General features: G+C 49.9%; 1 non-coding gene and 1 pseudogene across 1 annotated transcript; one reads left to right on the top strand and one right to left on the bottom strand.

The window, feature by feature from the left end:
- LOC147124289 (uncharacterized) overlaps positions 1–27,398 on the top strand; it is a 239,189-nt pseudogene that overhangs the window by 196,858 nt on the left and 14,933 nt on the right.
- On the bottom strand, positions 13,372–13,474 carry LOC147124290 (U6 spliceosomal RNA). Its single transcript, XR_015080199.1, has one exon. It is a non-coding gene; the product is annotated as a U6 spliceosomal RNA (small nuclear RNA).

The raw sequence follows: 27,398 nt of genomic DNA, 5'->3' as shown, positions 1-27,398 counted from the left end.
ACTGACAGTGTGTTCAAGCTGTGAGATGTGAGTGAGAGCTTGCAGCAGAGGTAAGTATGTGAAGTAAGGTGAAGCTAGGAATGTGAGGTGTGCCTCGTGTTTGGTAGAGATTGTTGGTAGGTGTGTGATGGGGTGAGGGGTTGTGCAATGAGCAGTGTGTGAGGCTAGTGGTGTAGTTGGTAGGAAACTGCTTTTGAAGATGCATTCACTGACCTTGACCACATCTGAGGTCATGAAACTTCTTTGGGTGCTAGAGCCATGTCTTGGGCGCAACACTGCTGGCAGTGACTGCCACATCCTTCTTATTGTGTTTCTCAGGGGCCTCCTGTCCCCCTGTGGGTAGATGACTTCTTTTCGAGTGTCCACCCCCTGCACAAAGGCATCAAATGCTGCATCCGAGACCCTGGGTGCCCTTTCCCTGGCCTGTTGAGCCATTTGGGTTTGTGCTGAAGCACTTATAACATTTCTGATCATCAGAAGGTAGCTTACCTTTAAGAGGTGCAGACTGCCTTTAAGAGGCACAGGCTAGCTTTAAGTAAAGCTAGCCTCGTGCGAACATCGTGAACTTCAGACCCCTGCTGAGCGCACAGCCTGTCAGCAACGTGTTCAGCGCTGGGCCGTGTGCTGCAATCATGCAAAGTAGCAGGCAGCATGAATTTTAATGGCTGCCTGAAATCCGCGGGCAGATCACGTGTTGTGATCCCCGTGCCCGATTTTGTGCTTAATCGAATTTCACCCCCTTTCTCTCCATCTACCCTATCAAATCCTTTAATAATCTGAAAAGCCTCAATTAGATCACCACTTAATTTTCTATATTCAAGGGAATACAAGCCTAGTCTATGCAAGTTGCCTGCATAATTTAAATCTTTAAGCCCCAGTGTCTTTCTGGTGAATATGCGTTTCACCCCTCCAAGGCCAATATATCCTTCCTGAGGTGCGGTTCCCAGAACTGAATGCAGTTCTACAGATGGGGTCTTACCGGAGCTCTGTACGGCTGTAACATAACTTCCACACTTTGTATTCCAGCCCTCTTGAGATAAAGGCTAATATTCCATTAGTCCTTGTTAATCATTTTTTATCACCTGTCCACTAGCTTTTAGTGATTTCTGTGCTTGGACTCCTAAATCTCTCTGCTCATCCACAGTTCCTCACTTCTCACCATTTAGAAAATACTCTGATCTATCTTTCTTAGGTCCAAAGTGGATGACCTCACACTTTCCCACATTGAACTCCACCTGCCACAGTTTTGCCCACTCACTTAATCTATCAATGTCCCTTCGCAACTTTCTGCTCCCATCTACTCTATTTACTGTGCCACCTAACTTAGTGTCATCAGCAGACTTGGAGAAACGGTTCACTATTCCTTCATCCAAGTCATTTATAAATGTAATGAAAATAATTTTTTATCGTCCTGTCAAATTTGAATTCAAAAATCTCCGTGAACTAGATATGTAGCTAAGCATGCATCGCTGATAATGTTGCAGATTAGATGCTGATGCAATCAATACTCTCCACTGACCGATATAGTTGTGACCTCTGCCACTCCTGCGAATGGCAAAAAAGTAACCGTTGAGTAGGTAAGTGGTTAGGCACCCCTGAAGCAGATTACAAGTTTAGAAGCTGATATGGAAGGCCTACGAAAAAGTAAAGCACATTTTTCTCACCGCGCTGTTGCTATTCCGGTAGAAGAAATATAGGGGCCAATCTCTGAATTCCACCCACAATGGGCATAAAGTGGGCAGAGAGGCCATGTCACTCACCCATTGGTGCCAGTGAGGTCCGGGCTTCAGTAACATGCCGCCAGCGAGCTGCGGGTGTCAAGCAGATTCCCGCTATGGCTTATCAACTGCGGCTGGCAGTTCATGTTGGGGGGGCGGGGGGGGGGGGTGGAGCTGGTGTGGGAGAGGTGTTCCCAGTGGGGGAGGGAAATCTCAAACCAGCTGGCAGTGAGACCGTTTTTTGGGAGGTTCAGGAGGAGCTCTTGGCTGAGTGGGCATGGCGCGCAGTCTTCTTACTTGTACCTGAAACATGCAATTGTGGCCCTACAACCGGTGTACGACCCCAATTTGCATATTTAAGCCTGTTTCAGGGGGCAGGCTCCTTGCTCATTTACAGGCCCTACTGAAAATTTCATCAGGTGGGCCTTGGGCATCATTGGAGTGACCGAGTGCGCCCCCCCCCCCCCACCCCGCCTCGATTTTCAATTGCTGGCCGCCCAGTTTTCAGGTTACTGGCAGTTGAAAGTCTGTCTGGCTCATCAGCAGGCAATCTTTGTGTCTGTGGGTTATAGCACTGTGACAAAAAAATGTGATGTCTGTCTTTTGTTCTTTTTAAATAGCTAAATTTAAAGTGGTGGCTCTTCTCCCTTACAAAGGTTCAAAATGGGAGTCTCCCAGGAAACAGGCGAGATTGATTAATCTGGAAATTAGTCAAGGTAAAGGGACTTTATTCTAGGTGCAAATTGAATTGTATGCTGTTGGGGGTACAAGCAGGCTCTTGGAACCCAGATGACAGATGAGTAATTGCTCATTAGCATTCCATGCAATTTGCTTTACATATTGTGCCGTTGAACTCAAATGACAGACAGCACTGCCTTCAGAGGCCCTTAGATTGTATAAGAACTGTGGGGTTCTCCTGTAGTCCTCCATTCTGGCAAAAGCATCCCAACTCTTTGGGTGAACTGAAACTTGCCTCACCACATGCTACGTCTTGTCTCAAAGGCCTGTAAAGAGACATACCAGACTATTATTTCCCAAAGATCTGTTTCTTGTCAGTTGTTTGTACAAAGTACGATTCAGAAAATGGTTTACATAGAAACATAAGAAATAGGAGCAGGAGTAGGCCATTTGGCCCTTCGAGCCTGCTCCGCCATTCAATAAGATCATGGCTGATCTCCTACCTCATCTCCACTTTCCTGCACTATCCCCATATCCCTTGATTCCCTTAATATCCAAAAATCTATCGCTCTCTGTCTTGAATATACTCAACAACTGAGCCTTCACAGTGCTCTGGGTTAGAGAATTCCAAAGATTCACCACCCTCTGAGTGAAGAAATTTCTCCATCTCAGTCCTAAATGGCCAACCCCTTATTCTGAGACTGTGACCCCTGGTTCTAAACTCCCCAGTCAGGGGAAACATCCTCCCTGCATCTACCCTGTCAAGCCCTGTAAGAATTTTGTATGTTTCAATGAGATCACCTCTCATTCTTCTAAACTCTAGAGAATATAAGCCTATTCTACTCAATCTCTCCTCATAGGGCAATCCCCCCCATCCCCAGAATCAGTCTGGTGAACCTCCGTTGCATTCCCTCTATGGAAAGTATATCCTTCCTTCGGTAAGGAGACCAAAACTGTACACAATACTCCAGGTGTGGTCTCACCAGGGCCCTATATAATTGGCAGTAAGATGTCTTTACTCTTATACTCAAGTCCTCTTGTAATAAAGGCCAACATACCATTTGCTTTCCTAATTACTTGCTGTGCCTGCATGTTAACTTTCAGTGATTCGTGTACAAGGACACCCAGGTCCCTCTGAACACCAACATTTTCCAATCCCTCACCATTTAAAAAATACTCTGCTTTTCTATTTTTCCTACCAAAGTGGATAACTTCACATTTCTCCACATTATATTCCATTTTCCATGTTCTTGCCCACTCACTTAGCCTGTCTATATCCCCTTGAAGCCTCTTTGCATCCTCCCCACAACTTACATTCCCACCTAGCTTTGTATCATCAGCAAACTTGGATATATTACATTTGGTCCCCTCATCCAAATCATTGATATAGATTGTGAATAGCTGAGGCCCAAGCACTGATCCTTGTGGTACCCCACTAGTTATAGCCTGCCACCCCGAAAATGACCCGTTTATTCCTACTCTCTGTTTTCTGTCCGTTAACCAATCTTCAATCCATGCTAGTATATTACCCCCAATCCCATGAGCCCTAATTTTGTTTAATAACCTCTTGTGTGCCATCTTATCGAATGCCTTCTGAAAATCCAAATACTGTACACCACATCCACTGGTTCCCCCTTATCTACTCTGCTAGTTACAACCTCAAAAAACTCTAACAGATTCGTCAAACACCATTTCCCTTTCATAAATCCGTGTTGACTCTGCCTAATCATATTGGGGCAGAAATTCGGATCGGGGGCTTGCCGCGCGTGCAAGCCCCCGATCTGCACTTACCCGACGTGCCTGCCGTTCACCTCCAGGGACGCCTGGAATTCCTTTTAGAAAGAGAAGAATCCCGGGCAGTGTATGACGTCACGCCGCCCAGGAGTGCAGCCAGCGCGAAGCCTGTAGCGCGCTGTGCAACTGAGACACGCCCCTTGAGGTCTCAGTTTAATAGGACACGCCCCCAATGTTTCTCACAAGCTGCAAAGCATTTTTACATGCAGAGCAGCATTTTAAATAGGTTTTTGGTATTTTTATGAAGCTTTTGGTAACTTTTATAAACTTTTAAAAACGTTTACATTATTTTGAAGAATCTGAAGTAGTTTTAAACAGAATTAAAGCAATTTAAAGAATTTTAAAAGCCTTGAAAGCATTTTTTTCATTCCATTTATTTAATTAGCAACGTCGTCGTCGTACGTGTCTTCACACTGTTCCCTTTGGGGAACTGTATGAAGTGGTGGAAGGATTTATGGCCTTGATTAACGCTCCTTCCCTGACCGTAACCATCTTTGTACCAGCCATTAGGGTGGTTAGTCCTATGGCGGGAGGGTTTTACGGGCTCCCACAACCTATACGAGGGGGGGGCCACCCACACCCACGGACGCAAATATCCCACTGGTTGTCAACCCAGAATTTAGAGCCGGAGATCCGACTCCACTTTCCGGGACTGTCTGGAGCGGGGTTTGAAACCCTACCCTGTCTGGCCCAGCAGCGGGGATCCTACCGCTACGCCAAAGGCCCACTCCGATTAGCAACGTGAAATGGCTGGAATGAGCACAATTCACGGCATTAAAAGAACCCACAATTGAACTGATGACGACCTCAGCAATCTCCTCAACGAGGTGGAGGCACAGCGCCTGCTCATCATTGGTAATGAGAAGTCAAAGGCGCCGCAAAAAGGACAGATGATAGCTTGGTCTTTCAAGTGGCAGCATAGGGCTCCAGTCACGGGGAGGGAAAAGGCGCAGGAAACGTATGGGTGTCACCTTTTGCGCGGAGTGGGCGTTTTGCGTAGTGGTAAGCATCCCCGCCGCTGGGCCAGAAGGAGTGGGGTTTCAAACCCCGCTCCAGACAGTCCCGGCAAGTGGAGTCAGAGCTCCAACTATAAATTCTGGGTGGACATCCAGCGGGATACTTGCACCCGCGGGTGTGGGTGGACCCCCCCTCAGATGGGTTGTGGGAGCCCGTAAAACCCTCGCGCCATAGGACTAACCACCCTAATGGCTGGTATGAAGATGGTTATGTTCACAGAAGGAGCGTTAACGTGGCCAGAAATCCTTCCACCACTTCATACAGTTCCCGAAAGGGAACAGTGTGAGGATACGTACGACGATGACCTCTTGCGCAATGCACCTCCTTGGACCCTCAGTCGCAGATGCGAGGGGGCAAATCGTGCAATTGTTAAATTTTTCATTTTATTGACATGTGAAATGTTGTGTTTGCTGTTTTCATTTCAATGTTTATTTGTGACTGAAAGGATATGTAACCTTTTCCTTTAAACAGTGCAGCCTGCAGTCAGTTTGAAAAAAATTAGCAACTTTTATTGGAGCCAAATTATTTTTACAACAACTGTTTGAAAATTAGAACATAGCTAGTTTCCACCTTGAATGTCTTTATTGCACTAAGAAAACAGAAAAAGTCACTTTAAAATGTTAACACATTTTTTTCTGAACTATTCATGTTTACAAATGTTTGAAAAGCAGGAAATAGCTAGTTAACATTTTAAAGTTATAAACTATCTACATCAAAACTGACCCTGAAAACTGTTTTATGATGCAATAAAAGTTCACTGCTTCACTTTAAATTGTGTCTGCTCCTTTCTTTGCCTTGCGGGGGGAGGGGGAGGTACAAGGCGCCACTAGCTCGTGAAGGTCTTGGCTATTAGCAGTTCCCGGGCATTTTTCTCGCTCACAGGCCTCCTGCTTACACAGACGTCCTTGCAAGGAAGAAATGGAAAGAGTTGTTAAAGTAATTAAAATGAAGTGACTGGCTAGAAAATCACCCCGGCCTATGGCAGGAGAAACGCGTTATCGTCTTGGTAATACATCATACCCGCCTGATCAATTTCACAGCCCGAGATGATTTTCCAATAAGTTACTTTCTCTCAAAGTCATAATTAAATACATACATTCATACACATAAGTAAAGGAATATATACATACATACATATACGTAAAGGAATATATACGGACATACATACATAATTACTTACTGATGAAAAGTTTCTTTCTTAAAAATGTTGGAAATGTTACATTATTCATTTTAGAACAGTCATTTTCACATTTAATAAACACAGCAAATTCAATTCACACAACCACAATTGCTCCTTCTATCTACAGTACTGAAAACCCGTTTAAAAAAAAAAAATTAAACTTTAAAACTTACCTCATTTCTTAAAATAACTTTCCTCCCTTTCCCAAACAAAAATATTGCCTTTCAGAAGTTCCACGATAAAATATATCTTCCTCCGCAGCCTCTGGAGCAACTTTACACATGCTTTTTTCATGTGTAAGTTGTAAGGACTTAACCTCACTGAATCCATGAATGAAATCGACGAAGTTCACTGCGCACGCGCTGCCTGTGCAGTCGCATGCGCTGTGCCTCTGAACCCCTTCGTTCAGAGGACAGGAAATGCCGGTTTTCCCCGCATGCGCTGTGCATGCTGAAAACCGGCATTTCCTCCGGCCAGACGCGTGAGTACCCCGACCGTACTCACGCGTTTGGAACGGAATTACTGGGCCATTATGATTTTCTAAGTGCCCTGTTACCACATCCTCAATAATAGATTCTAGCATTTTCCCTACTACTGATGTCAGGTCCCTGCTACTGCTCTCCCTACTACTAAGCTCTTGTGGGCTTCTTCTAGTTTTACTTAATGTATCTTGTTATGTCTTTCTACTTCTGTTTGGTTTTTTACCTGTAAATAAATCTAATCATGTAGTTTTAATCTGTATGCCTGGGTCTCACCTTTGGAAGTGACAGGAGAATGTGGTGAACATCCAACCTATACTCCACTAAGCAGTTTACTATGACTAGAAGGTTAATTATTATCTCATACACAGCAGATAATAAACATACAGGTTTCCATTCAGAAGAGTACTTGCCTGCTTATCGATATTACTGTCTAGACGTGAAGATAGAAATGAAAATCAGGCAGGATGTATAACAGTTGGTTGCTCCAAAGCTGCCAATTTTCTGACCCCACCTAAAGTGAATGTCAACCCCAAAGTGTTTGTAAAGAGCTGCAACTGTAACAATTGGTGGCAGTTAAAGTGGGATAAGTGCCACTCACAGGCCAAATAGTAAATGATCAGAAGTAAACATCAAATACAATCAGCAAAAGGGATGTAGGTCTAAGATTAACTGTAAGAGATTTAGGACAAAAATCAGGAGAAACTTTTTTACACAAGGGCTTGTGAGGCCATGTGATTGTGATTGGAGCAGAGAGTGTGTCAAACTTAAAGATTAAAAGAAAAAGAAGGACTTGTATTTATATAGCGCCTTTCACAACCTCAGGATGTCCCAAAACACTTTACAGCTAATGAAGTACTTTTGTTGTAATGTAGGAAACGCGGCAGCCAATTTGCGCTCAGCAAAGTCCCACAAACAGCATTGACATAATGACCAGATAATCTGTTTTAGTGGTGTTGGTTGAGGGAGAAATATTGTCCAGGACACCAGGCAGAATTCCTCTGCTCTTCTTCGAAATAGTGCCATGGGATCTTTTACATCCATTTGAAAAGGCAGAGGAGCCTCGATTTAACATCTCATCCAAAAGACAGTGCAGCACTTCCTCAGTACTGCACTGGATTATCAGCCTAGACTATGTGCTCACATCTCTGGAGTGGGACTCTGACTGAGAGGCGAGAGTGCTACGGCTGATACCAGGTTTTGGAGTCAGTAGGTTAGACAGGTGGTTGAAGGATATGTGTATAAAGTGATATGGGAATAGGCAGGTACATAGGATTAGGATTACTGTTCCTGTGGAGGATAAACATCAACATGGACTGCTTGGGCCGAACAGCCTGTTTCTACATTGTAATTTATATGTAATACTATGAAAAGCTCTCTGGACTAAGTGGATAGAGAGTCAGAATTGGCTGAATTGCTGGCAGAGGAAAGCCAGCACAGACATGAAGCCCAATGTGCACATTGGCAATATAGAAGGTGTGGTAAACCACTTTTATCGTTCACTATCGTTACACTATGGTTATCACTGTTTATATCGTTACACTATGGTTATCACTGTTTACACTGTTGTATCACTACACAAGGTCACCTCTTGCCACGCTGTTATACCTGGGCTGACCACAGCTGACTCCGCCCATGGCTCCGCCTGCTTGCCCAGGTATAAAGGTGGTCGGCTGGCTGGTATTCCTCCTTGTTGGATCCGATCACCCACGAGGGTGGGCTCTGTTATTTAGCCAATAAAAACCGATAGTTACTAACTTAACTCGTCGCTTTTCATGAACTGAATTGATAGGTATATCAATTTTATTGGCTAAATTTTGAAATGTCTACAACGGAGCAGCCAAACGACCAGTCAGACGTACAGCCCCAGCCAAACGGCCATCTACAACAGCCCCAGCAGTCGGCCTGGCTACGAGCCCTCCGGCCGCCGTACCTGGATCTAAACCCACAGGCTGCGAATTCAGCCCTCGACTTCGAACACTGGCTGAGCTGCTTCGAAGCCTACCTGGGAGAATCCGGCGTGCCTCCGGCATCCAAACTAAGAGTTCTGACCGCTCAGGTGAGCCCTAAAGTATTTGCACTCATCCGAGACATTGCCACATACGAGGATGCCCTCAACCTGCTAAAAGAACAGTATCGGAGCCCTGTAAACTCAATGTACGCCAGGCATCTCCTAAGATCCCGCTCGCAACAGCCAGGAGAGTCGGTTGATGAGTTCTTACGGGCGCTGCAAGTACTCGGCAGGGACTGTGACTTTAAAGCCGTAACAGCTGCAGAACATACAGATGGAAACATCCGAGATGCCTTCGTGAAAGGCCTTCGGTCAGACTACTCATGGCAAAGACTGCTGGAATCAAAGGACCTCGACCTGAAAACAGCTGCTATCCTCACTCGCTCCTTGGAAGTGGCCCATCGGGACCTCGAGGCGTACTCCAGGTACTGTGCTGCGCGACCCTGGGACTCGGGCCCGACCCCGGCCGCAATACCCCTCGCACCGCCGCCTCTGGGACCTACCACAGCGTCGATGTCCCGGAACCGATCGGGACCGCCACCCCCGGTACCGGCTGCGACATCGGAGCCCCGCGATCGGGCCGCCGGCTGCTTCTTCTGTGGCCAGGCGAAACACCCGAGGGCGCGCTGCCCTGCAAGAAACGCGACCTGCTCCGACTGCCACAAGAAAGGCCACTTCGCGAAGGCCTGCAGGGGGAAAGCCACAGACGCCAGCAGTGCCTCATGCGAGTTGTGGGGGCGGCCATCTTTCATCAAGGCCACAGATGCCAGTATCCCCTCGTGTGAGTCGTGGGGGCGGCCATCTTTGATCAAGGCCACCGACGCCAGCAGTGCCTCATGTGAGTTGTGGGGGCGGCCATCTTCTCCGCCATTTTATTCAACGTCGTGGGCACCGCCATTTTGTTCACCACACTCGACCGCCACCTTGTCTCCAGACCTGACCACCGCCTCACCCGCAGACTACAGCAGCTCACTCAGCCATACACTAGCCTCTGTCACACTTGACCAAGCTCGCCCGCATCACCTGTCCAAGTCCATGATGGACATCAAAGTAAACGGCCACGCCACGACCTGCCTGTTCGACAGCGGAAGCACGGAGAGTTTCATCCATCCAGACACGGTGAGCCACTACTCCCTCACTCTCCGGCCAACGCGCAACCGGATCTCGATGGCGTCGAGGTCCCATTCTACAGACATCAGCGGCTACTGTGTTGTGACCCTGTCGGTTAGGGGCACGGAGTATAAAAATTTTAAACTTCTCGTCCTGCCCCAGCTCTGCGCTGCCGTCCTACTAGGGTAGGATTTCCAATCCCACCTTCAAAGTGTCACTTTGGCATACGGTGGACCCCTCCCCCCACTCACAGTCTACAACCAGCAGCTTTTAAACCGCCCACTGCGTACCACCTGCGGCCTATCCACCCTCAAGGTCCCGCCCCCCTCCCTGTTCGCTAACCTCACCCGCGACTGTAAACCCGTCGCTACCAAGAGCAGGCGGTACAGCGCCGGGGACAGAGCTTTTATTAGCTCCGAGGTGCAGCGACTCCTGAAGGAGGGCATCATCGAGAGAAGCAACAGCCCCTGGCGTGCCCAGGTCGTAGTCGTTAAGACCGGCGATAAACACCGCCTGGTCATCGACTACAGCCAAACCATAAACCGGTACACCCAGCTGGACGCATACCCACTTCCCCGCATATCTGATATGGTCAATCAGATTGCACAGTACCGGGTATTCTCTACCATCGACCTTAAGTCGGCCTATCACCAACTCCCTATCTGCCCTGAGGACCGCCAGTATACCGCCTTCGAGGCGAATGGCCGCCTCTACCACTTCCTTAGGGTTCCCTTCGGCGTCACCAACGGGGTTTCGGTCTTCCAAAGGGAGATGGACCGGATGGTTGACCAGAACGGGCTGCATGCCACGTTCCCTTATCTAGATAATGTCACCATCTGCGGCCGCGACCGGCAGGACCATGATATTAATCTGGAGAGATTCCTCCGTACGGCCCAACGGCTGAACCTCACCTACAATAAGGAGAAATGTGTGTTTAACACCTCGCGCCTTGCCATCCTCGGCTGCGTAGTAGAGAACGGAGTCATCGGCCCCGACCCCGAAAGAATGCGTCCCCTCGTGGAGCTTCCCCTCCCCCACTGTCCAAAGGCACTGAAGAGAACCCTGGGGCTCTTCGCCTACTATGCCCAATGGGTGCCCAATTATGCGGACAAAGCCAGACCCCTCATGAAGTCCACCTCCTTCCCCCTGATGGCAGAAGCATGCGCAGCCTTCTCCCTCATAAAGGGAGACATTGCTAAGGCCACAATGCACGCGGTGGATGAGTCTATCCCTTTCCAAGTGGAGAGCGATGCATCCGACTTCGCCCTAGCTGCAACCCTTAACCAGGCGGGGAGACCTGTGGCCTTCTTCTCAAGGACCCTCCAGGGCCCTGAGATCCGACACTCTTCGGCGGAGAAGGAGGCCCAGGCGATCGTGGAAGCAGTACGACGCTGGAGGCATTACCTGGCAGGCAAACGATTTACCCTCCTCACCGACCAGCGCGCGGTCGCTTTTATGTTTAATAACAAGCTGAGGGGCAAAATCAAGAATGACAAGATCTTGAGGTGGAGAATCGAGCTCTCCACCTACGATTATGATATCTTGTACCGGCCTGGTAAACTGAACGAACCCCCAGATGCTCTATCACGAAGTACATGCGCCAACGCGCAAATTGATAGACTGCAGACCCTCCACAACGACCTCTGCCACCCCGGGGTCACCAGACTTTACCACTTCATTAAGGCCCGCAACCTGCCCTACTCCATCGAGGAGGTCAGGACCATGACCAGGAACTGCCAAACCTGTGCCGAATGCAAACCGCATTTCTTTAGGCCGGACAGAGCAAGCCTGATCAAGGCCACCCGCCCCTTCGAGCGCTTGAGCATCGATTTTAAGGGGCCCCTCCCGTCCTCTGACCGTAATGTGTACTTCCTCAACATTATTGATGAGTACTCCCGTTTCCCCTTTGCCTTCCCCTGCCCAGACATGACCAGTACCACGGTCATCAAATGCCTGAACGACCTCTTCGCCTTGTTCGGGTTCCCGAACTATATACATAGCGACCGGGGCTCATCCTTCATGAGCAAGGAACTTCGCCAGTTCCTACTAGCGAGAGGTATTGCTGCAAGCAGGACCACCAGCTACAACCCCCGAGGGAACGGCCAGGTGGAAAGAGAGAACACGACTGTCTGGAAGGCCGTTCTCTTAGCCTTAAAGTCTAAGGGCCTCCCAACCTCTCGCTGGCAGGAAGTCCTCCCGGCAGCGCTGCATTCCATCCGGTCACTGCTTTGCACTGCCATTAACGCCACCCCCCATGAACGAATGTTTGTTTTCCCTAGGAAGTCAACTACGGGAACCTCGCTACCAACATGGCTGACTTCTCCGGGGCCCGTCTTGCTGCGAAAGCACGTGAGGGCCCATAAAACGAACCCCCTGGTAGAGAGGGTGGACCTCCTGCACGCCAACCCCCAGTACGCCTATGTGGCATACTCAGACGGGCGGGAGGACACAGTCTCCTTACGAGACCTCGCACCCTCGGGCAGCCCTGAGACACCACCGTTACCCCCCACCACCCCCCCAAATCCAGCCCAGGTAGACGGAATGCCGGAACCCCATGAGCCTTCGCGGACCACGCAGACACCAGCATTAACATCGGATACTGCACCACCGCCGCCGCTGCTGCGCCGATCAGGAAGGCTTACGAGGCCTCCGGACAGACTGACATACCCGAACTGGTAGTACACTTCACCCCGCCGGACTCAAATTTAAACAAGGGGTGAATGTGGTAAACCACTTTTATCGTTCACTATCGTTACACTATGGTTATCACTGTTTATATCGTTACACTATGGTTATCACTGTTTACACTGTTGTATCACTACACAAGGTCACCTCTTGCCACGCTGTTATACCTGGGCTGACCACAGCTGACTCCGCCCATGGCTCCGCCTGCTTGCCCAGGTATAAAGGTGGTCGACTGGCTGGTATTCCTCCTTGTTGGATCCGATCACCCACGAGGGTGGGCTCTGTTATTTAGCCAATAAAAACCTATAGTTACTAACTTAACTCGTCGCTTTTCATGAACTGAATTGATAGGTATATCAGAAGGAAAATCATTGGTGCAAGTATGAGGAAGAGCAAAGAGAGGTAGCACAGGCACGAAGCTGAAGACCATTAAAAAAAGACACAAGATGGTAAAAAGTACCGGCGTACCCTCAAGTTGGCAGAAAATGACATAGCGTCTACAAGTCCAATGAGTGAGGGTCCAATTGATTCAGCCCATAACTCTGAACAAAATAACTTCATTAAGTCTATCATTATTCCAAATTTTAAGGAAAAGTTTCATTATTATCTTATACACATTGATGTAAATGGATCCTTAAAAGCATTTGAATTGTTAGGAAAAAGATGTATGGGCAGAAAGGCTGATCTTGCCTCCTTTCCAAAAATATGGAACGGTTCATGAATTTGCGTGTCATTCTTGCGCAGGGGCCATATTAATCTTCTCTATATCATTGCAATTTTAGTATATCTGCTGCCGAAGTGAGATCCTGACCACTTAGCAGCAACGTACTTAGTGCATTTTTACAAGTAGATCTGATATACAGTTCAGATTACAAGGTAGTACAATGTGTGATTCTCACTGATTTTGCCCTCATGTTAGAAGTGTATAGAAGTAAATTTAAAATATTATAGAAAATTCATTAATGTAGTCATAGAGAACAAACAATAAAATTAAAGTATATGGAAATTGTTGTTTGGATGGAAAGAATAAGATAAAGAATAGTAAAAAAATCTTTCGGTACTACAACAGTAAGAGGGCAGTCAGAAAAAAGGTGAGAACCATAAAAGATGCAAATGGATTAGAAACTGGGGAGGAAAACAAAATAGTAAATATTCTGAATGATTACTTCCTTCAAATATTCAAAAAGGAAGAAATGAGCAACATGCCCGCTCCAAACAGAGATAAACTATGCAAAATCAATCATCTAGAAATTCAATTGCGATGTGCCCATTCTGCAGGCGTAAAATGGGCGACTAAGGGTCCAATATGGCGGGCGGCATGTGGGCACTCATTCCATGCTGGAAGTGGGAAATTCACCATATTGGATTGGACTCCTCTGTAGGCATCCAGGGGACAGCTGGAAATATTAAAAAGTCTTGTTAAAATATTGAAATAAGAGTCCTATACATGTCATAAGGTCCTTTTGTGAAATTGGTCTGCCCCAGTGCCTGATTCGTTACATGATAAACTCACACAGCAACTCAATGCCAACAGGCAACAATGACCCTTCAGCAGCACTATTATAGGGCTCATCCACTAGTTGCTAGTTTGTCCTTTTAGGCTGTTGATTAATTTCTGGGTGTTTTTTTGCTTATTTTCTGCCTTCTACTATTGACTTCTGACTTCTAACAACTTTATGCTGGTGCTGTGCTGCTTTCATCTGCCTTCAAAACATTTTTACTTCAGCAATGGGTGGTCTGCTAGGTCTGCTTTTGGTGCTGGAGGACGAGGGGGATGAAGTGAAGAAGACAGGAGAGAACAGGAGAAGCTGGGAGAAGAGGGAGGAGGAGGGCACTACGCAGAAGACCATACTCACAGCGGGTTTTCAGGAAGCACTTCTCCTAGCTTAACTTCATTGAGGAGCAATGTGTCAGTTACCTTTGCCTCACAAAGGAATGGATAGCACTGCCTGTGACTGCTAAGGTCACTGTGGCCCTTAACTTCAATGCCACGTTCCAGGCTACAACAGATGAACATCAATGTCATCTCTCACTTTGCTGTTCACCATTGCATCAGGAAAGTCACCAAAGCACTCTATGCCAGGAGGAATAGATACATTACTTTTCCAATGGACAGAGTGAAGCAGGATGAGAGAGCACTAGGCTTTTCCAACATTGTAGGTGTAAGATTTGCAAAATTTCTGCATCTCCCCGAAGGTTATTATCAACAAAAGGGACCCTGCATTGGACATTTTAAAATTGAAAAGGGTACCCAAGATGGCGTCCGTGCCTCGTGGCAGAAAGCCTGTGGGATTCCAAAATGGATTCTGCAGCGCAGACAGCGTGGGAGAAATTGAAACTAAGGCTGCAGGTTTTCTGTGAAGAGAAACTTTGCGTTTTGGAACGAGACAGGACTCTGAATTATGCATTAGACTGAATTGGAGACGGATCTAATTGCAGTTTAGGCCTATAGTTAAGGCCATCAAACAGTCTGCATACATTATCAGAAACAGATTAACACAGCCATCGAGGCTGGACAAGCCCATCAAGGAACTTTCAGGACAATACAAGTCAATTATCAGGCTGGTAGATGCGATTACCGGTCATCTAAAAACCATCAGTATAGACTGCTACCATTATTTTAAACTAGCCCGCCGAAATTAAAACAAAGAACTAACCTGATTTGGCACGAAGATAAGGGTTTTCGACGAAGGTATAATTGAAGGCCTCGGGTAGCATTGAGTTAGGGCAGCTAGTTCATTCGTTCGGAGGGGGTCCGTAGAGTTCGTTGGTTGGTGTGCTGGTGCTGCTCCTCGGGCCCCTCGCCCTTGTGGCTGCCGCTCTTTCCCCGTCCCACGCTTACCTCCTGGCCTTTGCCCGTGCCCTTTTCCCACTCCATCTGGAACTGCCCCGGCACTGGGTCGGGCAGACATGGACAGATTCAGGCCAGGCGAGGCGGGACGCGACGAGGGGAGAAGGCAAAACCACCGAGTGGACAGAGGGAAAGAAACACAAGAAGTCCTTAGAGAAGGCAGTTTGGCTGATGTGCTTTAAAAAGCAGATCCAGCTTCTGGACGGGCTCATTGCCGCACAGGCAACCGAGTTAAGGGAGTCAGCCCTGGAGATCCAGGATAAGGCTCTCGCAGGGGAAAAGTTGTTAGTAGCTTTGCAGGCTTTGAACCAAGAAAGAGTGCATCTAGTGAGAGAACACAAGGCCCAGTTGGAATACCTACGGTGCCAAGTCACCGAGGCCAAGGGAAATGAGTCAAAGTTGCGGGAGAAAAACGCCCGCATGGCAAGGCAGCTTAGGGAACAGGAAGAGAAAGTGCAGGAGGTAAAAGCCGCTTACAAGCTAGCGAATGAACAGGGGTTTGAGGAGGCAGACCACGGCCCCTGTAAAGAGAGGATAGAAAATCTGAGTCGGGCCCTCCGGAAGGCAAAAGGCATGGTATGCCTCATAAGCCCAAGGGCAGGTCAGGCAGATTTTATGGGGAACGAGGGGAGGACAGTTCCAACGTCACCGGTAGTGCCTAGGGACGACCCGGTTGAGAGAGAGGAGACCTCACGACCACCACCCATAGCGCCAAGTTTCAGCGAGGTTTGGCAGCAAGGGGGGGTGGAACCCAGAGTGGAGCCAGAGGTGGAGGCGGAGGTAGAGCAACCCCCGCCCGAAAAGTCAGAACCGGAACCGATGTGCCCAGCACGGCATCGGAGGTTCGGCCCACCCGCCAATGGCGAAGATGAGGGACCCCTCCAAAACCAGTTCGTATTACCCTTTAACACCCAGCAGCTTAGGGTTATGGTCAACCATATCACGAAGCTTTCTGCCAAGGGAGACCCCTCGATCCACTTCAGGGAAATAGAGCAGACAGCCAGCGTCAACGACTGCGATGACGCTGAGAAGGCCAAGATGCTGCTATTCTCCCTGGAGAGTAATCTCCTCCAATCCCTCTCTGAAGAGTGTAAGAGGGGACAGAGCGGGTACGAGGAGCTTAGAGACGCGGTTCTGGAGGCCATGGGGATGGATGAGGGAAGTCCTTTCTCCCGCGTGGAGAAGACGGTACAGCTCTCAGGGGAGACCCCGCAGGCTTTTGCGGACTGGTTGTGGCCGGTGTACCGGAAAGCCTGCCCGGGTTCGACCCCAAAGATCCCCAGACCACAGAGATCACGGTAATTAGGCAGCTCACTCTGGCCGATAAAAACGGTAGGGGAACCGATGCACACCCATCCAAGGGTAAGCTGCATGAGGTAAAACCCGGACCGGGTAGGAAAGAGTGGCACCAGGAAGGGAGTAACCCCCCCAACACCAAGACCAATTGTTACGGGTGTGGGAAGGATGGTCACTGGCGGAAGGAGTGTAAGAACCCTTGGAAGGATAACAAGGGAAAGCATCCCACAGCCCCAGCCCAAAAGGCGGGGGTAAGGACCCCTTCCGCAGAGGTCGAGTTGCTTTTGGATGCCATGAGGTCCTTACTGACTGGCCAGGGGAGATTAGCAGCTGCCACCAGTGCTCTCACCCCATCAGCCCCATCCAACCCACAACCGTGACTAGAGCCGGCGCAACCTGTGTATCTGTGTTTGCTCCGATATGATGAGTGGAGGAGACCCATGTTGGAGATGGAGGTGGAAAAGGTAGCGGGGACCTATCTGTTGGACACGGGGGCATCACGCACCGTGATCTACTCAGCTAACCCCATCACCTCAGCTCTCTAGCGGGGTCCCATACAGTCTTTCGGGGTTCACGGGTAAGGAACAGGCTGGCTCGGTCTCCATCTCGCTCGCCATTCGGATAGGACCGCCCCGCTCCAAGTGGACGTGTGTCCTGATGAATTGGGAAGTGGAGGGTGGAAGAGGGGTCCTGGGGGCCGACTTTATCGTAGGTCACGGGATCCTCTGGGGGGCAGGAAAAGTAAAGAACGGTGAGATCGTAGTTATCCTGGGTAAGGAAGGGAAGGGGACCCTCTGCACCATGAAGCCCAAAGAGGATTATAACCTTGGGCTCATGGTCAGCAACACCCCACCAGAGTTCCAGGCATTTGTGCAGGCCCACCTGGCCACATTTGCCACGCACAAACACGACTGCCGGAGGGTCACAGGGTTTGAGGTCGGAGTAGACGGGGACCCCATGGCCTAACCACAGAAACAGTATAACTTCCCCAGGGAAGCGGAGCCGGACATGGAAGCAGCCATATCCTCGTTAGTGCAGCAGGGAGTTTTGAGACCGATAGCTACCCACGTGAATTCTCCGTTATGGCCGGTCAGAAAGCCACACAATTCCTGGAGGGCCACGGTGGACTATTGGGTGCTTAATAGCAACATCCCAGCCTGTGCACCCACAGTGGCAGCAGTTGCCGACCTGATAGGGAGCATCCCAGCATCCGTGACCACTTTCACGGTGCTGGATATTTCCAATGGGTTTTGGTCCATCCCTGTAAGGAGGGAGGATCAGTACAAGTTTGCCTTTACGTTTAAAGGGCAACAGTACACGTGGAACTGCTTGCCTCAGGGCTTCCATAATAGCCCAAGCATCTTCCATCAGTGCATGGCAGACAGTTTGAAGGACTTTAGTCAGCCCGGACAGTTGGTACAATATGTGGATGACCTGCTCCTGTTCACTGATTCGAAAGAGGAGCATGGCCCACTATTGGCCGAACTACTGGAGCTGTTAGGACAGAAGGGTTTCAAAGTGAATCCCAAGAAGGCGCAGATCGGCCAGCAGGAGGTGAAATTCCTCGGTAAGACCGTCCCGGTGAGAAAGGAGAAAAGACAGCCCCCAAAAGGTCCATCCGGGGCAGCGGGCGAGCCTTCAGTGCAGGTTTTAAAACAGGCTGCTGGTTATATCAACCAGTGCAAGCTGTTTCAGCCTGAAAAGGGAAAACAGCCAGTTGGGGTAAGGTCTGGGGATAATGATCCTCAGCCTGCAGCATGAGCTAGTTCACAGACTACACAAGCAGGCACTGTGGCTTGCTTGAAGGGAGGGGCCATCCAGCCCATCGATTGGGACACGCCCCCACTCTTCTGGGATCCAGACGAGGGGGAGGGACTTGAGGGCGAAAACCCCGCCCCTAACCCAGGTGTAGAGAGGGAGGGACCTGAGGTCGAAAACCCCGCCCCGGACCCAGCCATGGGACCCGGGGGCAGAGATTCTCAGCTCGCGGCAGCAGGCTGCGAAAAGTTACCTGCCCCCAGCCCAGGTTCGGGAGGGGTCAAGCCCAGGGGAGCAGTGGCTCGGGTAAAAGGCCCAGCGGCCAAGACAGCCCCACCCGCCAAAGCCCCCAGAAGGTCCCTGCGGACGCCCCAGCCGAGAAAGCCATGGTCATCAGCCCTCCAGTTCCCAAGGGCCGCCCCTCGAGCCAGGGAGAGGTCCAAGGACAGAGGTCCTTAGCCAACAGCCTCGGGCTGCGAGGGACCAACAGTGGAGGACGGTGCGGTCATGCCGGGGGTAGTGGCGAGCCGCAGTCCGACCAGGAATCAGCCTGGCCACCCGGAGACGGGCGGCGGTTGTATATAATTTAGTCTAAGTTTAAGTTTTGAGTAAGGTGTAATTATTTAGCTTAAGTTTGGGTGTTTAGCTTAGGTTAAATAAGGTGATGGGTAGTTTGAATAAGAAATCTGCCGAGTGTGTATATTTGGGTCGAGTTTGCGGGACCCGACCATGCCTCACCAAGCCAGGGAACCTCTTTGGGACCTGGCTGCATGTTTTTACATCTTTTTGCAGAAAGATTTTCAGGATGGAATGGATCGTGATCCTATTCGCCCTGATCGGGATGAGTGCGGGGAGGAGGGGCGACATCCAGGACTCCCACATCTACGGGTGTTCGGGAGACGCAGCGCCCCTGGCGATCGACGGGAACGGCGAACGGGATGCGGAGGAGACTGCCGTCTACTTCCACGAGGGAAGGTGGCCAGGATGGTTGGGGTCCAATTCGTCTCAGTACTCCAGCCAAACCGGATTCACGTACGAGGGGACCTCCCTCCTGTGTCCCCGGGTATGAGTCGTTACTACGAGGGTCAGCGTCACCATTGGAAAGCGAATTATGTTTGACGTGTAAAGGACACATTCCACTGGATAGATGGTGGTGGCTGAGGAAGTTGAGCAAGGACATGAGGAACCCTGAAGTTGAATGGGAACGTTTGGGTAATAACACCCATCGGACAATTACCGGGACTCATGGAGGACTAAGCGTGTGTTGGGACAAATGGTGCGAACCAGACCAAGGGATTTATATCTGTATGTGGAGGTCAGAGACGGTCTGCCCCGCAGGCATATCCATTGTTTTCCACCGGCAGTGGCAAGACGCCGGGGAGGGGATAAGGTGGGATACCAGCCTGAAGGCATGTGCAGTCCCATTCTCCCTGATCCCGGTCAATGCCACTGAGCTGATAACCCGCCCCCGTAAGCCCCCGCCCACAGCGCAGGCAGCGAGGTTATCCAGAGAAGGTTATCCCACCGCCACCAAGGGACCAGGGAATGGGTTGGTATTAGTCCCCACCGATCAGATGCTGTACCAGGGGGTACACTACGCGGTAGCCTCCGTGGTTTTAAATCTCACGGAGGGACATTTACCGGAGTGGTGCCCCAAGGAAACAGAGCAGTTATACCAGGCCCTAGTAAAGGACATGTTCAAGAAATTTTACGAGTTCGATTTTGCCCACGCGGACAAGACCGAACTCTACACCACACACTGAGAATTTTTGGGTAACCCAGGGAGACAAAGAAGGGGTGTATGGAATGATGTTTTTACTGTGTTTAATACTGGGTCCTCTGTCATCAACAGCTTGGATGACATAGAGCTGCAAACCCAGATAAACGGTTTAAAAACACAATTAAAAAGGATATTACTGGATGAGAACAAGGTAGTGGGCTCGGAGTTGCATGACGGTCCATTTAAAAGAGATCATAGCCGAGTTGGAAAAGCACGCAAAGACGGTAAATGCTCTCATAAGGGAGGACAGAAATGCTTCTGACCAGGCTGCGCAGAATGAGGTGTGCGTGTTATACAGGGCGTGGTTACTGGGCGAGGGCCGCAGTAACCTGGAGGATTTAAAACAAGGTTTGGTCCCCTCCTGGATTAGCAACAAGCACCTCGCAGCCCTCCACCCTTTTGAGAATGCATTGAGCCCGTGCCAACTCCGGCTAGCCTCCAAAGCCTATCCAGTCCCCGTGGATTGTGGGCGGTCCAACCACACAATCATGGGAGCAGTAGTTAGGATGCCGGTCATGGGTAGGACAGCCCGACCCACGCCGGTATACAGGGTTGAGAACATTGGAGTCATTCAAGGGGGTGCACACATTCGTTTCACAGCGGCCCCGCCTTACGTCATTAAGTGGGAGCACGCTATGACAGGTACTGATATCTCAGGGTGCCGGAGCCGGGGAGCACACATAATCCTGTGACCCTAGCACTTGAAAGCCTTTTCCTTGGGGCACCACTCCGGTAAATGTACCTCCGTGAGATTTAAAATCACGGCGGCTACCGCATAGTGTACCCCCTGGTACAGCATCTGATCGGTGGGGACTAATACCAACCCATTCCCTGGTCCCTTGGTGGCGGTGGGTTCAGAGCTGCTGACGCAAAGCCTATAAATTGTACCATGGAGGCAATGGCACAAGGCCATGTTCCCCTGCAGGTAGCATATATAGGGGGTGGGACATATAGTGTCACCACCGGCGCGTCCCACTACCAGCATGGACAGCCTAGCTGGTGCCCGGTCAGTGACAGCAGTTTCTGTTTTAAACCCAGGGCAGAAGTTCAAGTGGACCAGGAGCGAATTGTCCCCATTCCCGAACCCTCCACTGTTCACCTCACTGTGAAGGAGAATTTTACGAACTTGCTGAAGTACGTAGTGCACTTTGGCTACGAAATTCCCCCTCTCCCTGAACATTTGACCAAAATTCTAAAAGCCGTTATAGTTTCACAGAAACATTTTTACACTCTCGAGCAGAAAACAGTAGAGATAGGGACTAAGATATTGGATATTGTGACTCCACCCTGGTGGAACCTTTTCAATAATATAGAGGTCCCTTCGTGGATCAGACTGGCTTCCCACATTCTCATGGTTTGCCAGTTAGGGATAGTGCTGTATTTAGTTTGCATTCAGTGTAAGGGAAAAGGTCGGTGGTCAGAATTCCGAAACCAGAGCTTTTGGAAAGAACATTATGTAAGGGTGGAGGAAGATACGCCGGTTTAAAGTCTTTTTCCCTGTATTTCGATTAAAGAATTGTTGTTTCTTTGTGTTGTTTTTTTAATTAAAGGTTTTCTTTTGTTGTTTGTGTTGCGACGCGGTTTAATAAAGATATGTGTTCCAAGTGGTGCAGGGGTGTTAGACCCCCTCCTGACCTGTAATTTTACTCCCTGTATGCTGATGTACACTACATTTTCACGGAATGGGAAGTGCATGTGTCGTGGATATATTAGATAGATAATTACAGGGGAGGGTTGACTATGGAGGGTCAGAAAAATTTTGCTCACTTTTAAAAGTATGATACTTCAAGCAAGTTTTAGTATCACAGGGGGGACTGTAAGATTTGCAAAATTTCTGCATCTCCCCGAAGGTTATCAACAAAAGGGACCCTGCATGGACATTTTAAAATTGAAAAGGGTACCCAAGATGGTGTCCGTGCCTCGTGGCAGAAAGCCTATGGGATTCCAAAATGGATTCTGCAGCGCAGACAGCTTGGGAGAAATTGAAACTAAGGCTGCAGGTTTTCTGTGAAGAGAAACTTTGTGTTTTGGAACAAGACAGGACTCTGAATTATGCATTAGACTGAATTGGAGACGGATCTAATTGCAGTTTAGGCCTATAGTTAAGGCCATTAAACAGTCTGCATACATTATCAGAAACAGATTAACACAGCCATCGAGGCTGGACAAGCCCATCAAGGAACTTTCAGGACAATACAAGTCAATTATCAGGCCGGTAGATGCGATTACCGGCCATCTAAAAACCGTCAGTTTAAATTGCTACCATTATTTTAAACTAGCCCGCCGAAATTAAAACAAAGAACTAACCTGATTTGGCATGAAGATAAGGGTTTTCGACGAAGGTATAATTGAAGGCCCCGGGTAGCATTGAGTTAGGGCAGCTAGTTCGTTCGTTCGGAGGAGGTCCGTAGAGTTCGTTGGTTGGTGTGCTGGTGCTGCTCCTCGGGCCCCTCGCCCTCGTGGCTGCCGCTTTTTCCCCATCCCACGCTTACCTCCTGGCCTTTGCCCGTGCCCTTTTCCCACTCCACCTGGAATGGCCCCGGCACTGGGTCGGGCGGAAATGGACAGATTCAAGTCAGGCGAGGCGGGACGCGACGAGGGGAGAAGGGAAAACCACCGAGGGGCAGACCGGCTGGAGGAGACCAAACGAGGGGAGGCTTCGAATCATCAGGCCTTCAGCCTCGGCTGACCTTCAAATATCTGCACACTAGCTCAAACTGGCAGCTGTCGATGAAGAATCATCCCTGCACGGTAAAGTACCCAAACAGAGACTTTGACTTTGGGGTACTCGAACCTGGACAACGCCCTTGCAGCACCCGGAGACCACGTGATGACGGCAGGCTCCAGAGCGCACCTAGAGCGAACCCCAAACCCCACCGCTGTTTTGAATTGAGCAAACCCCGTTTTGATTGGTGAGCATAGATTCTGACCCCTCATAGCTTAATCTAGTTAGGTATAGGGGGTGGGATAAGGATAAGGGAATTGTTAAGATAGTTGTTTTCCCTTGATGTGCCGTGTGTTCCTCATTCCCTGTATAAGTGTATTTGCCTGTAATGTTATAGTGGTAACTTCTTTTAAGACTGTATTAATTTTTCCTGTTCAATAAAATCTTGGTTTTTGCTTGCATCCAAACCACCTGTCTACTCGAGTTTTCTGTATCGCTGCCTGTACCTAAGTCCGGTGTCTAGAACCCAGGGGCGTGGGAGCGATTCAAACCACTCACAAGCAGTCAGGGGCATAACTGACTGGGCGCACGCGCCACACCCGCCACCCCCTACATAGGCATCCCAGAGTGCAAGGTGCCATAGACTGCACCGAGATGGCCGTGTTGGGTGACCTGGAGCAGCTCTGGGTTCAGGGCCTGGCTGCAGACTGCAGCATCTCGACCTGGGCCGAGGCAGTCTGGCCCAGCTGGCTGTATGGAACAAATATGAACAATGACAGAGTGGGTGGCAGGGGCGCAGGCATGCTGTTAACCTGAGAGAGGACAGCAGGTGCTTCCCCAATGGAGCCAAGGCCACTCTCCTTGGACTGTGCCACAGCACTCCTCCAGCTCAGCACGAGAACTTAGTGTAGGAGCGATGTGACACTCTGGAAACCTGGTCAACACTCGTCCCCAAAGCCAAGATGGTATCTGTTAAGTATGTGTATTGTATTGAACAATTAACACAAAGACTTAAACGTATAACTCAAACAGGTCTTTACTGGTTGGAGGTAGGGACTATACGTAGGTCTTTACTTCATGCCCACAGGCGGGAACTGAGGGGAGATCAGTACCCACAGTACTATTTATACCCCTATGGCCAGGAGTGGTACTGCGTATCACTACGCCCTACAAGTAGTGCAGTCCTGTCCATAGGTCAAAGTAGCACACATATTACATACACAACAGTATCCATCTGAGCTTCCATGGCAGCAGTGTGACACAAGAAATGACAGACTTGTAGGAACTGGGGTTCCTAGCCGAAGAATTGAGATCGACTCAGAAAATCAAAAACAATAAAATTTAATGAACAAACGAAGCTGTACAGGAAACTGTAGGATACAATGCAAATAGGTCTGGTCTGCTTGAAAGCCTCTCTGGAAACTGCTAGAAGGTTCCGAGCTCAACTGCTAGCAGGTTCCGAGCTCAACTGCTAGCAGGTTCCGAGCTCAACTGCTAGAAGGTTCCGAGCTCTACTGCTAGAAGGTTCCGAGCTCTGACGTCATGACATCATCACGTTCTTCCCGCCATTGAGAGATCACGTGACGGACGGCATGATGTCATCACGCGGAGTACAGGAAAGAAGCCCTAGCACAGTTAACAGATACATTAAAGGTGCAGCCCCCAGCTGTACTACATTGCTGTAAAAGGAATTATATACAATTGTCCGTAATCCTCTGGTGGTTCCGCCACATGCGCCCCCCCAGAATTGCTTTTAACAGAGAAGGTAAGGTGAGAAGGGGGTCTGACGAGCCTGTCCGACCGACTGCGATACCCCGGCAGCTGGAACGGAGCGCTAGAAGATGAACTGGCCGTTGGCTGTGGTTGGGATGACGCAGCAGGCGGAGGAGAAGAAGAGGCCGGCTGTGGTCGACCCGGTGAGGCGGGCACTGGCGACTCGGCGGATGACTGTGGCTGTACTGGACCGGCAGTCGACGGTGGATGACCACGACGAGGCGGCTGAGCGGTGACGACTGGTTCGCTCAGATCCAGATGCGCCGGTTTCAACCAGTCAATGGAGATGTGGTCAGGCTTACCGCCGACGTCGACTGTGAAGGACTTGTCACCTGACGAGATGACGCGGAACGGACCTGTGTAAGGCGGTTTGAGCGGGTTTTTGCGAGCATCCTGCCGAATGAACACGTATTCTGTGCTCTTAAGATCCACCAGGACATGGGAGTGCTGCAGGTCATGATGCGACGTAGGCACTGGGATGAAATTCCTAACCGCTTCCTGGTGGCTGACGAGCTGCTGAGCTGGGGACCAGGGTTCCGTGTGAGGAGGAAGAAAATCGCCAGGCACTCTGAGTGGTTGGCCGTATTCCAGCTCTGCTGAAGAAGAATGCAGGTCGTCCTTAGGCGCCGTGCGAAGACCTAGCAGCACCCAAGGGAGCCTGTCCACCCAACTAGGCCCACGGAGACTAGCACGCAGTGCGGCTTTAAGGGACCTGTGGAATCTTTCACACAGACTGTTCGCCTGTGGATGGTGGGCAGTGGTACGATGAAGCTTGGTGCCCAAACCTTGAGCTACGGCATTCCAAAGCTCAGAGGTAAATTGAGGTCCCCAGTCGGAGGAGATGTCAGCCGGTACCCCGAACCAAGCTACCCACGACGAAATGAAGGCTCTGGAGACGTCTGCCGCTGTGGTGGCAACCAAAGGAATTGCCTCTGGCCACTTGGTGGTGCGGTCTACCACTGTGAGGAGGTGAGTGTACCCGCGAGAGGAAGGGAGAGGACCAACCAGGTCCACATGCACATGGTCGAATCGACGCTCCAGAACCGGAAAAGTGATGTCTGGGGCCTTAACATGGCGTTGTATCTTGGACTTCTGACAACTCACGCAGGTATCGGTCCAGTCACGGACGTCGAGATGCATGCCCTTCCAGACGAATTTCTTTGCCATGAGTCGTTGTGACACTCTCATGCCAGGGTGTGACAACCCGTGGATAGTGTCGAAAACTCTCCTGCGCCATTCGACTGGAACGATTGGACGTGGGACGCCCATCGAGATGTCACACAGGAGTGTGGTCCCTGCGGCCTGGAAACTGACATCAGCCACTTGTAAGCTGGAAGGTGCGGTCCGGTATGCCTGCACTTCAGGGTCTGCCTTCTGTTCTTTTGCCAAACCAACATAGTCGACTCCCAGGTGTACTGCGTGGAGCTGGGCGTGAGAGAGACAATCCGCCACCAGGTTGTCTTTGCCCGAGACATGTTGTATGTCGGTTGTAAATTCAGATATGTACATAGATGACGTTGTTGCCGTGCCGACCATGGTTCTGCTGTCTTGGCCATCGCAAAAGTAAGTGGCTTGTGGTCTACAAAAGCCGTGAATGGGTGTCCTTCCAGTGGGAAGCGAAAATGGCGGATGGCCAGAAACAATGCCAACAACTCCCTATCAAAAGTACTGTACTTGCGTTCGTTCTTCCGCAATTGGCGGCTGAAGAAAGCCAGTGGTTGCCATGTGCCGTCGACCCACTGCTCCTGTACTGCCCCAATGGCATAATCAGATGCGTCGGTGGTAAGGGCAATGGTTGCGCCCGGAAGGGGATGTGCCAACATGGTCGCAGCAGCCAAAGCGTTCTTAGTGTCGAGGAAAGCCTGGTCCATCTGGGGTGTCCAATCGATCGGGTCTTTGCCCGATTTACCTCTGAGGGCCTCGTACAAAGGTTGCATCAACAATGCCGCCTTGGGGACGAACCGATAATAAAAATTGACCATTCCCAGAAATTCCTGGAGGGCCCTGACAGTCTGAGGAAGAGGGAACGAGGTGACTGCTTCCACCTTCGTGGCCAGCGGGACGGCGCCTTCTGAGGTGATTCTGTGTCCCAGGAAATCAATGCTGTGCAACCCAAACTGGCACTTGGCCGGGTTGATAATAAGGCCCTGTTGGCTGAGATGAGAAAAAAGGGTACGCAAGTGCGTAATGTGTTCTTTCGTGCTGTTACTGGCAATAAGGATGTCGTCTAGGTAGACGAAGATGAACGGCAGATCGCGCAACACGGAATCCATGAGACGTTGGAAGGCTTGTGCTGCATTCTTCAGCCCAAATGGCATACGAAGGAACTCAAAGAGCCCGAAAGGTGTGATGACGGCAGTTTTGGGGACGTCCTGAGGATGCACGGGCACTTGATGATAGCCTCGGACGAGGTCTACTTTGGAAAAGATGGAATTCCCTGCCAGATGGGCCGAAAAATCCTGAATGTGAGGAATTGGGTACCGATCCGGTGTGGTAGCCTCATTCAGGTGTCTGTAGTCGCCGCATGGTCGCCATCCGCCACCTGGCTTAGGAACAATGTGTAATGGCGAGGACCAAGGACTATTCGAACGTCGAATAATACC

This window comes from Somniosus microcephalus, chromosome 1 (genome assembly GCF_052327205.1).
Source record: "Somniosus microcephalus isolate GS21.2 chromosome 1, FLI_Smic_1.0, whole genome shotgun sequence".
Classification (NCBI taxonomy): Eukaryota; Metazoa; Chordata; class Chondrichthyes; order Squaliformes; family Somniosidae; genus Somniosus; species Somniosus microcephalus.
Note: the sequence above shows the minus strand (reverse complement) of the source record. Positions and strands in the feature narration are given on the sequence as shown.